The following is a 10,343-nucleotide window of genomic DNA, read 5'->3' as shown; positions in this document are numbered from 1 at the left end:
TGGTGTGAGAAGCAGAAAAGGCCTTGACTCTGTGTCAGCACTGCTCAGCAATAGCTAAACCATCCCTGTGTTATCAACACTGTTTCCAGCACAAATCCAAAACATAGCCCCATACTAGCTACTATGAAGAAAATTAACTCTACCCCAGCCAAAACCAGCACAGTAACTAATTCTCTTTTTTTGTTTGTTTTTTTTTTTTGCTCCTAGTTGCCCGAATTCAGAATTATGGGTTATAAGTCATGAAACCTTATGACTTGAATGGTGAATAAGTGAATTCATGCGACAGATTAGTCTGGGCAAAAGGAGGTTGAGCCCCTGTTTGTCATGTTTGTCGTAATTCTTAACGAGCTCATGAAATGAAGTTTAAATTGCAGAGTACATAGTTCTGTAAAGTTGAGAGATCCAAACAGACTGTGACAGCCCTCTGTGGGGACAGGCTGCCTCCCTGTAGGTGTTTAGAGAGGAACAGTGTGACCTTGTAGTTGTGCATGCACAGGGTGGGGTGACGGTGAGCGTCACCCTGATGATGCTGCCTCAGCTGTGTTTTGGCGATGTCATTTCAGAGGGCAATGCTCCCTGCCTGCTTTTAATTTTGTCACTGTGAAGGCATATGATAAAACAATTAGCAAAGTTTTTAGAGGCTTTAGTTTTCCACTTTAAAGTCAAGGATATTAATACCCAAACAAAAGCAGTGGAGAATAGTTCAGATAAATTTATTTCTTTATATTATGGAAATCCTGTAATGTTTGATTTGAGAAACTTTAAGTAGTTATATATCTCAGTGCTTTCACCTATGGCTTTAAGACTAACTGCACTAACCAATGCTCAGGTAACCAACCACTTAGTAAGTATTCATGATACAAATGTTGTGTTACTACTATAATTTAAATGGTTAATGATATTGCATGGCTATATAATAATAGTCATGCTTAATAATAATGCCATCATAAATTATAAGGAACATTCCAAAATTGCTTCTCCCTTATTACTGAGTGAAATTGTTTAGTAAATTGCTGAGTACCATGCTTTAGTTAATTATCTATGATTAAATATGTATATATACACATACGTGACCTTCTTATCAGAATGCATTATGAAACCATCTGAGGTAAAACTGTTAGTTTCCTATATGGCATGGTACAGTGTACACAGCTGAATGCATTACAGAAGACAGACAGCTTCTTCTGAAGGACGTGTTGCTGCTCCTGCTGAAGACACAAACCAACAGAACGCTGGTAAACTTTAACAGGGCTCCTCTTTAATGCTGCCATTTTAACGTGACTGAGTCACGCACAATGTATTTATTTAGGATAGAAAGAATGAAGAGGAACATATACAATATGTAAATATATTTATATGTATATACACTGTTTCTATTTCCTGTATGCACAAACACACTTAAAGCTCCCTCAAACTTCTTGTTCTTCATATTTAATAGCCATAATTCACTAAAGAAAGCAGCAGCAGTTCTTGGAATTGGGACAGATAATGTAGTTACAGTGAAATAAAAGGTAAGACATGCCATGCCTATCAAGAATGTTTTGTTGCACATAACTTCTTCTGATGCACTGTGCCTTTGGTTCTGTTTCCTAGCGGGAATCCCATTTTATAAAATGAACTCTGACTGTCTTGAACAAAATTCACTGTTCATAAAAACAGGGTTCAGTTTTACAAGTTGCTTTTTGTAGGTCTTTATTCAGGTCTTACCCCATTCAGTGTAAGTAAAACGTGGCTGTCATGCCTGAGGAGAAAAATGAAGTAAAAATTATTGGACTCTCCTAGATATATTCCACAATCTCATTGTTTATTTGCCTCTAGGAGATGGTGCTCTTTAGCGTGAGTCAAGGTGGCAGAAAGTGTTTTGGGCAGAGAATGGGATTGGGTGTTCTTGCCACCTTCTTCTGTGCAAAGAGCAATGTGTTGCTCAGCCATTTCAAGAAACGTGGGGAAGAAAAACCATGTGGGATAAGATAGATTCCTCCTTTCTTAACTCAGCCTTTCCAGGGGTGTGATAATTTTCCAGGTGCTCCTACCTGTAACGTTTGTCTCCTTGGGGCAGTAGCAGCCCAGGAGCTTGGGGTGGGGTGGGAGGCCTTTGCTCATGTCAGAGTGCCTACTTGGGGTGCAGGTGGGAGTGCAAGAGACCTGCCTTTGCTTTCCAAATGAAAGGATTTGCCCAAAGGGATTTGGGTGCACTGGAACAGATGGTGGGGAACTGGGCTCTTAAGCTTGGGTAGCCTTGGCTGGAGCCTATCTTCTTCTGAGATTCTGTCTACCATTTTCAGTCTGTCTGAATTACTTTCATTTTAGACCTCTACTGTTTTGTTTAGAAGGGTTTTTTTTCTTCTCACTGGAATGTGACCTGTCCTCTACATAAGGCTAGTGGAACAGGTGCAGTAGCAGTTTCAAGGAGAGGTTTACAGACATATTTCTTTTCTATTCATGGCTCTTGGAATATGCGCAGGGCTTTAGGGCGCATCTCTTTAGTTCTGCTTCAGGCTTTTTCTTGTTAAAAAAATATTTAAGTTGCATTTCACTGAAGAAAAGAAAAGAAAACCACCCACACCACCTATTACTGAATTCTTCATTATTTCCTGGCATTGTCAAAATGTAAACTGGGAGTCTTGCGGGGCAGGGGGGGGAAACCCTCATCCTGTTGTCATTACAAACTGTGTGATGTCCAGTGTGCTCTCAAATTCTGGTGAGAATCATCGTGAAACAAAATCGGGGGACAGGATGAGGGGAGGTCTGTTGTTTCTTAGATCTTACGTAATGGGTGAGAACCAACTGTTTGTGTTTAAACTTTGATACCTTTCTTCACATTTTCTTCTCTGCTTAATGCAACATCTTGTGAATGCTACATGGAACTCAGTTTGTAGTACCTGTATTTAAAGAGCAACATTCCTTTCTGTGGCGCTCTCTACTTCAAGGTTTATCCTCTTTTGCACAATTGGATTATTAAGGTTGAGGCATTTAAGAGGGCAACTCCCACCACTCAACACACATACATGTGTTAGGTAGTTCTTGGATGAAAAGGGCCTGAGGAAGATAAACTTGGGAATCAGGTCTTCCTCTAGGGCTGTTTTTTGTTTTTCTCAACAGTTTTGATGATGACATGAAATTATGGCTGGTAAAATTTGCAGATGATATGAACATAGTAGCATGGTAAATAATAAAGAACATAGAGTACTATGAATAGCCTTAGAAGTAGAATCTGGTGTCTGATTTCCTGTATATTTAGAGACTAATCAGAAGAATAAATGACATTATTCTCTTTTGTTTTTTTTCTCTCAATATTTGACACTGGGAAAATGATTCCAGCTGATTTGGAGGCTGAAATACTGAAAATCAAAAGACAGGTTGTTGTTTTCACTCTCATTTTTAATGTTAATGTGGAGTTGAATCCAACAATGCTATCTGCAATCTGGCAGCATTAACTCACATAAAATTGTCATTGATGCTGATTGTAAAAGACAGAACAGGATACCCCCCCCCGCCCCCGGAAATAATAAAATAGCTGAAAAACCTGTTTTTTGAAGAGAATGAGAACTGTCTGTTAATTTGTGTCAAATTCTGGCCTGCTGTTTCAGCCAGTTTTCTCCAAATGGAGGAAAATTTGAAATGCTTTACTTTGATATATTTTTAAATGAAACATGTGGACTCTGTGTTGGCTCACAGCTAAGCTATTTTAAAAAGTAACTTAAAATTATTGTGGTACTCGATGCTTACATATTTCATTTCAGGTTGATCTGAAATGGGGGTGTTTATTATTGTTTAATTGTTTTTCACATTGCTGAAACACCTGCATATGTGTTTGGGGGGAGAGCCAAGAAAGCCCAGAAAATGTTCTTCAGCTACATTCCCACCACAGCAGGAATAGGATCTACATTTGCAAAAGCACTTAAGAGCTTGTGGTGTCTCTAGATAGCTTCTGATTAAAAGTAATGGAAGTTTTCTGATGGATGACAATACTTGGGTTATGTTGTGTCATGAATATATAAGATTTTTTCACACACAAATAGAAGCAGTCCTATAGATAAAGTGCCATTACATTTTTGGGTTTTTTTCTTTTTTGGAAGAGCACCCTTTTTTTCCAGTTCACCCTGAAATGGAATAGGAATTTAAGAAATGAGAAGAGATGGAATAGTAAAGAAGAATGTTGTTCATTATTAATTATAGAGATAAGTTCTGCTAGAGATATGAGGAAAGCATAATAGGTTTTCTGAGATGTTTTTGAGCTCATGTGGACTTGCAAAATCTTCTATCACTTTCAGGGTCACATCCCACTTTATCAGTGCCACTGCTGGTATCACCATTTATGGAGCCTTTGATCCCCTTTCTGACATTGCTGACATATGTGAGAAGCATAAGCTCTGGATGCATGTGGATGTAAGGCTTTCTGGAAATAATGCTTGGCATTCTCAGAAGCTTAAAAACTGGAATTAGTTTTGTAGGCACAGCTTTCCTGAGATTATGAAATGAATGGCCTATTTGCCTGAATGGATGCTACTGGAAAAAAATACAGAAGGGGATATAATCTTTCAGTATAGGTTGTGCTTGTTTACAAAAATGGTTGACTGCACTCATGCAGTAATATAGCACATACCACTTATAAGATGGTTCTTCTTGCATCAGCTAAGCCAACTCCAAAAATTAAACACACTACCTGTGCAGCATATAATATTTGAGCTCCTGAGTTACTGTCTGTCTTCAGAGTTGTCATTCGGTTTACCCTCCTATTTCAGGATACTTGGCTTGTAACAAAGTAAGGTTGATTATGCTTCCTAAATAAAATTCTTAGCTCTGGTATAAGTATGTGGGTGTAGGGGGGAAAGTGGCTAGCTTTGGTTTTGGGGTTTTGCTGCTGTTGTGAAGAGGTATGAATAATTATGGTTTATGTCTTTAGCCAACCTCGGTATTGTGTTTACTAAATAGTCTGAATCTTTTTTTTCCAGATTTTGAAGTTTATAGGAGCTCTAGTCCCTTCTCCCCTCCTGAAAACTTCTAGATAGATGCTATAAATAGGTTTGCATGCCTAATAGTAGGACAACATTTTGAGGAAATGTTGGCTGTTGCACATAAAAACAGTTGAATGCTGATGTGCGTAGCATTGATTTCTTCCATAGTACAATGACAGTATAATAGAAGGATAATGAACTTATTCCACTGAAATCCCTGTGTCCTGTAAAGATACTCTAATTTCTGCAAAATATGAAGAGGGTGTCAGCCTAATTATGTGAGGAAAAATCAGAAACTTTGTTGTAAAGCTGCCTTGCTCTGATAGCTGCTGTTTGGTACTTCAGAGGTGGGAGCTCAAGATATTTGAAAAGGATGATTACGGTGAATGAAGAATACAGAATGAATACAGAGGCAAATTCTTTTCTTATATCCACGTAACCCAACTATTTGTAGCTAAAGACCAAACTTACTTTCATATGCAATCATGTCTTCACTGAAAATAGTGAAATGCGGATTGACATAAAGGTGACCAGAATATAACCCTTGGTATTTTTGAGTTCTTGTTATGGTGCTAAATCCTGCTTATCTTACTGATGCATTAAACCATGTTGAAGCTAGTAGGACTATTTGTATAACTAGAAGTTGAATCAAATACAATCAGTTTATTTTCTGCTATAATAAACAACAGAATAGTATAGGAAATCACTGGCATAGTGCAGCCCTTTATAATATTTGTCATATGTCATCAATCTACTTTCTTTTTTAATATATTGGTTTTGTCCTCTAATTGTGCTGGGGGAAGAGGGTAAGCTGTAAGTTTCTTTTCCTCTTTGAGTTTCTTTCTGTATAATACTTGAATCATTCATTGAACAGTTTATATTCCTAAGATGAAATATTTAATGATGGTTGCAAATCTTTCCCTATTTTATTATGAGTGTAAGTCAGTCAATCATTTCATGCAGGCTGTATGGGGTGGTGGCCTGATGATGTCTAGGAAACATTCTTTTAAACTCAACGGCATTGAAAGGTGAGCACAAGAACATGTTGTTTTGGTTTTTTTTTCTTTCAGAGTAGATAATCTTTTTTCTCTTGTCATTCTCACCACGTTGCTGCTGCTTTGAATCTCGCCCTGCTTTCTGTCACTATGCAATAACATTTGGCATCTAGGAAAAAACAAACACATGCTAATAACCCCTGCCCCAAAAACCCCAACCCAACAAAACCCAGCCAAAATCCCCCCCACAAACAAACAAAAAAAACAGGAAAAAAAAATCAATCCTGGCCCCCTTAAAAAAACATCCTAGCCTCTCTCTTTGATTTCTTTGCCTTCTTGCTCTATTAAACTTTTCTTGAACGTATCTTCCATGTATTTCCTTTTCCTGCCACAAGTGTTATAGCTTCATCAAACTCTTGCTTCTTCTTAAAATATCCCACAATAACGTATTTCTTCATCAACCATTGGCCCTTTTTTTCCTTTAATTTTCTTCTTGGAAGTGCTTTCCTCTTAAAGATGATGTCTCCCAATTTCTGTACCCTGATTTGTTATCTTATGTCCCTGACCTAGAACCGCAAGCCTTTTCAGAGTGTATTTATACTGTAGACCACAGTGCTGTGTGGGTATATGCAAGTAGTTTGGCACAAAATTATGTGCTATGCAAACTAGTGGTCATACATAACTATTTAATAAGCTTCTATCTGCATGGGAATAATTTGGAGTACTTAAGAGATGCAGCCTTTAACATCTGGATAGTGCTTTACATTACATTTGATCTCTACGGCCCATTCTGTTATTTGGAATCCACACAAGCTGATGGGGGCTTCGCTTCAGTGTTCAGCCTTCCTCATTTGTGGAAAGGTAACACAAGTGGGCCCACTTTTCTATCACAATGCACTTTGGGTGACTCCTGTGAGGAAGCTTGAGGTCCCATTAATGCTAGAAGCATGAAAGCTGGCTTACCGCTCAGACAGAAGCATCAGTTCTTTAACTACTTCTTTCTTTGGAGCTTACTGATAGCTTGTATAGCCAACCTTGTCCTCTGCTGTAGAGCTTATATTTCTGAGGTTTCCCACTCCAGAACCATTACGTGGTCAAGAGGAGAGGCTTTCCTATTCAGCTGGTGTCAAATGAGTAAAGAAACATGTTCCTAGGAGCCTCCTTGAGATGCTACCCTACAGGTACACTCTGTAGAGGAGAGGTGTGCCAGGACAGTGATCAGGTCCACTTCTCAACGGTTTCAAAAAGTCAGAGAGGGCTCAAGAAGAGCATAAAATGGATGCATGTATTTTACAGATTCTTAGACACACAAGAAAAGCATTATTTTGTTAGCAAGCACCTAAAAAGTGCTGCAATGTATTTGAGCCCACTTCTGGATTTCAGAAAACTCCCCTCAAAAAGGAGCAAATAGTTCTGCAAGGTTGTTTAAGCCAAGCCTACATTTGCTTATGCATTTATAAATTTAAAGATTTAAAATTGAAAGGCAGAATTATCAGGTTTACATGGTACAGTATCTGATTTGGGATTCTTCCAACAAACCCAGACTTCTTTTTTTAAGCTGTTGCAAATATTTGGAAGTACACTGAATGAAAAGGTTTGAGAGGGCTTCTATCGGATCCCAGGGTTAGTTGTTATTCTAAGTATTGTCTGTTTGTATAAATTGGAAGAGCAGACTACCTGCTTCTCTCACCTTTTCATTAAATTACCTATGGAGGCTGCCATTCTTTTAACAGCAAAGCTTGCTTGCCAAACTAATGCCTTGCAAACAGAATATACCATAGTAAAAGTCAAATCATCCTTTGTGCTGCTAGGTACCTTAGTACAGTATGTAGAGTTCAGTGTGTCGGAGAGTTTTATTTGCAGGAGAAGTCAGCATGCAGTAGGGAAAGGTGTGAATTTATAGCATGTTAGTTACTGCTGTTTCCTTATGGAAGTAGTTCCTCAAATACTCAGCATGGGGTAGCTTTCAAAATGCAGCAACCAACCTGTCATGGAGATGCTTGGAGCCCACACAGGGAACGTAGCATTATTTTATAGCCTAGCTAAGTGCTCACTAATTTTCTCATGTAGACAAGCCACAGGGTAATGTTGCGGTGGGTGCATTAATTATCTGTAGGGGTTTATAGTCTTTAACCTTGACATTAAATGGCAGATACACTCAGCTTACCTATGAGATACTACTATGAAAAGTTAACAGGTTTGCTTATTTGGTGGTTAGGTTTACCAAGGTCTGTGCTGTCATCCTTCGTCACAGGAGCAACAGGAAAGATATTGTCTTAGAGGTAAAATTAAATGCATGAAAAACACATTTGGGGGAATGATCACTTTTCACATCACATGATGCTTCCTCACATGTTTGATTGGCTGTTAATTTTCATGCGTTTAAGCTGGAAAGATCCTCTTACTGCTTCATTAAGCTTTATTTCTCTTCAGTTGATGGAGGTGTGGCTTTGAGCAAGGAGAGATTTTTTAGTCCTACTTATTTTCTTTTAAACTCCAGTTAGAAAGAAAAAAAAGATTTTTCCTAAAGAGCTATTTGCACATATATCATTACAAAGTGACCATTATATTCTTTTACTAGGATCTTCTACAATCATGTAACCAGATGCACGCAGGCTATCTGTTCCAGCCTGTTTCCAGTCCAAAACAGTAGGAAAGGACTCTGAAAATACAGATTTATTCCAGAAACTTGACACATTTTCTTCACTGTTTCAGACTGAAGCATATTTGAAATTAAAGACAAAAGCAAATTTTAAATTGGAGTACAGCAGGAAATTATAAGAAGCACGTTTTATTACGAGTCCCATTCGAGTTAGAAATTATATGACTGTGGGGTTCCTCCCCTCTCCAGAGTTATTTGAATTAAGTGTCCTGTTTAAATTAAAGCCTGTGGTTCCCTATTGTGGGGTTCATCTCCCCTCTCCAGAGTTATTTGATTTAAGTGTCCTGTTTAAATTAAAGCCTGTAGGTTCCCTATCCCCCTAATGGTGAAGCTAAACATGCTGCTAAATATTCAGCAAGTATCCTTCCTTTAACAGGTCTCTGATGGCTCAGATATCCTAAAGCAGTTTAAAGTACAACTCAAACTTGTAAGTGGCAAAGGACAGGTGAATTGAGTTCAAAAGCATAGGTCACAGTATTGAAATCCTGTTTTGGTGTGGGACCCTTCAGCAGCTAAAAAGCTTTACAACATTCATCCAGGGTAAACATGCTTTTTAAAGCATGGAGAAAAGGGCAGCTGTATTCATTTCTCAAAATCACTGCTGTAAGTGTTGTAAGGAAAGCTATGCTGATGGAGAGTGCTTTGGAAAGAGAACAACTGCAAATAGCATGTAGACATATAGCAAGAATTAAAATTATCTTTTGTCCATAATCAAAATCAAGCTTTCAGGGGCTTAAGAGAAAATAATAACTTATCGCCTATTGTTTTTTTTAATTTTTGTTCTACATAGAAGTTTTACTGAAGAGATGGGATGCATTTCCTGTAATTATAAAAGTCAACATGTCACCCAAAAGGCTCTTTATGCATTGCTTTTGTCCTTTCCAAACTAGAAATGTTTTGGAGGGGGAAGAGGGGGGAACTGGAGGCAGCAGCATACGTTCAGTTTCATTGCTGGTCCAGATCTGTAAACAGAGGAGGTGCACTCATCAACTGCCTACTGAATGAATGATCTTGGTGACTTTTGTAATAGAATAATATTGCTCATGTTAATTGACTTACTGCTGACTGGCATCCTGTGACTGTGACAGGCATGTGAACTTGCAGGTTCTCAGATGAATCCGGACTCTTTTGCATATTAATGCTCTTAAAAACCTATATTGCCATTTCAAGCAGCTCCAGTGCTGGCACGATCCACAGCAGAGCGCTCCAGCACGGTGCACAGGGGGGTTTCCTGAACCAAGGAAACCTCAGGGGAGCAGAGAGACCCACCAGGAGCCCGCAGCTCATGCGACAGCGGCTGACGAGACCTGGGCAGGGCCAGGAGCAACCGCGGCCAAGCCCCACCGACATGTATAAAAGAAGCCCCTGGGGAGCGCTAGCGGCCAGGAGCGCCGTGATAAGGGCATGGCACATCAGCAAGGGCATCGCACAGCAACAGGGTGGGCAAACAGGGTGTGGTGTGGCAGTTTGTGTGCAGGAAGGGCGCTGTAGCTCTGCCAGCTCGACCAGGGAGCAATGGTAGGCAGAAAGCCATGGCCTCTCTAAACTCTGTACCCGCCGTGACTGATGCAGCTTCCCAGACAGAGCTCCGATGGGAACACGCTGCCAGCCAGGTGTCAGGCTGCAGGGTGAGCCCTACTCTTACGCCAGCACCGGACGGCAGCGGCGAGCACACCTGTGGGAGGTGCGCCCAGGGAGAGGAACTCCTCAGCCTAGTGACAGAGCTCT

At 39.6% G+C, this 10,343-nt stretch overlaps 1 pseudogene; it reads left to right on the top strand.

The window, feature by feature from the left end:
* The window catches only part of LOC103898880, a 17,742-nt pseudogene extending 9,136 nt beyond the window's left edge, over positions 1-8,606 (top strand).
* The last annotated feature ends 1,737 nt before the right edge of the window (positions 8,607-10,343 follow it).

Source organism: Aptenodytes forsteri, unplaced genomic scaffold, assembly GCF_000699145.1.
Source record: "Aptenodytes forsteri isolate BGI_AS27 unplaced genomic scaffold, ASM69914v1 Scaffold81, whole genome shotgun sequence".
Lineage (NCBI taxonomy): Eukaryota > Metazoa > Chordata > Aves > Sphenisciformes > Spheniscidae > Aptenodytes > Aptenodytes forsteri.
The sequence above is the reverse complement of the archived record's forward strand: the minus strand, read 5'-3'. Positions and strand labels throughout refer to the sequence as shown.